Source organism: Sinocyclocheilus rhinocerous, unplaced genomic scaffold, assembly GCF_001515625.1.
Source record: "Sinocyclocheilus rhinocerous isolate Xijiao unplaced genomic scaffold, SAMN03320098_v1.1 scaffold3206, whole genome shotgun sequence".
In the NCBI taxonomy this organism is placed as follows: Eukaryota; Metazoa; Chordata; class Actinopteri; order Cypriniformes; family Cyprinidae; genus Sinocyclocheilus; species Sinocyclocheilus rhinocerous.
This window is the reverse complement of record NW_015626039.1, coordinates 137,564-139,602: the sequence shown is the minus strand read 5'-3', so window position 1 is coordinate 139,602 and position 2,039 is coordinate 137,564. Positions and strand designations below refer to the sequence as shown.

The window sequence follows — 2,039 nt, the reverse complement described above, 5'->3', positions numbered from 1 at the left end:
TGTGACGTGGCTCCAGCTGAAGTGTGTCTGGAGTTCCCAGCTGATTGGTCCCTTAAAACGCGTGTGTTGTTCACGTCTCCTCAGTCGTTCTCCTGGGCTGAACATCTGAAGGCGCAGGAGGAGGCGCAGGGCTTGAGCTCTCACTGCAGGGCCGAGTACACCAGCTTACCTGCTAATATACAAGTAAGGACACAGTTACAGGGCACACTCTTGTCTTCAGATATTTTCTGCAAGAGATTTCAAACTAATAATAGAAGCCAGCCTACCAATAAATGATTTATAGTTTATTTTTTTATATTAAATATTAAATCTTTATGATTTTATATATAAAAGACTTATTTTTATTAGTTTTGTATACAGTTTTACTTTCAGTCTCTCTGAAAAGCCTGCATCATACTGTCTTGTTTAAAAATGAATCTGTAGCAAAGTAAAGCAAACAAACAAATTGTGTTTCACTGATGCAATCTGGAGCTCTTTGCTAATTTTACCCCGTGTTTACACCGGACACAAGCGGCGCAACGCGACTATAGACTAGAGGTCGACCGATTGATCGGCCGGCCGATTTTGGGCAATTTTTAATTAATCGGCATCGGCCGATTGTGCTGCATATTAGGCTGATTTATAGGCAGGCGCATCTGCGGGCAGCTGTACCGGAGAATCTCTCTCCCTCTGGCGGCGTGAGACGGAGCAACTCACACTCTGCAGCAGCGCCTTGTTCACACACAGCTTCAGCTAATGGCAGGGCAAAACAAACCATTTCAAACGCGTAATTACGTTTTACCCTACTAGAATTGATGCCGGAAAGTTATCATATTGCAACAAGTCATTTGCATGTGAAAGTAGAAACACGTGGAATTCAGACGAAACTTCTGGGCTGTGATTGGTCCCTTAAAACGCGTGTGTTGTTCACGTCTCCTCAGTCGTTCTCCTGGGCTGAACATCTGAAGGCGCAGGAGGAGGCGCAGGGCTTGAGCTCTCACTGCAGGGCCGAGTACACCAGCTTACCTGCTAATATACAAGTAAGGACACAGTTACAGGGCACACTCTTGTCTTCAGATATTTTCTGCAAGAGATTTCAAACTAATAATAGAAGCCAGCCTACCAATAAATGATTTATAGTTTATTTTTTTATATTAAATATTAAATCTTTATGATTTTATATATAAAAGACTTATTTTTATTAGTTTTGTATACAGTTTTATATGATTTAATTTGTGATTTAATCTAAATTGTAGTATTTTTTAAAATATTTAGTATTTATTTATGGTTTTATTTTTAATATTTACATTTATATTTGATTAATAAATAATATATTTTACTAATTTAATATGTTATTGTCTAATTATTAGGGATGTAACGATTAACCGCGAGCCGGTTGAAAATCGATTTAAGTATGTGACGATTCAAATCGGTTGAGATGCTAAACAAATCGCGATTCATTTAGGGGTAGGAGTTTATATGAATGTATGTCTGAGGGGAACTTACTTACGTCTTTCGATGGTATTTTTTTCTTTTCCTCTTGCCTCTGTATAATGCATATTAAAGTTCATATGTGCAGGCTGTGCAGTGTTGCCTTGTTTACAGCGGAAACCAAGGAAACTCTTTAAGTGCCGCCTGCTGGCAGAGAGTGAATCTGCGTCTCATTCACAGCTCATCTGTTGTTTCCTTGGATCATGATTCATTTTAATCTCTAATTTTAAATGGAAAGAGCACAGACAAAGCCTTATTTTTTTATATGAAGAGATTTATTTTATTTCACTTATTTATTTGATTTGGGGCTTGTTTTAAAATTTCTATTTACTTTTGTTATTTACATTTACATTATATTTATATTTTGTTATTTAGCAGACACTTTTATCCAAAGCGACTTACAAATGAGGACAATAGAAGCAATCAAAACCAACAAAAGAGCAATAATTTACAAGTGCTATATTAGTATATTATTATAGTGTTATATTTCAATTTCACAAAGAAACGTACAGTATTTTGTCCAAGCAAGAATAAAAGGACACATTTAATTTATAATTGGTCTTAAATCT

At 36.4% G+C, this 2,039-nt stretch overlaps 1 pseudogene; it reads left to right on the top strand.

Annotated features, from left to right (window-relative positions):
• The first annotated feature begins 458 nt into the window (after window positions 1-458).
• The window catches only part of LOC107709368 (protein downstream neighbor of son homolog), a 10,954-nt pseudogene continuing 9,373 nt past the window's right edge, over window positions 459-2,039 (top strand).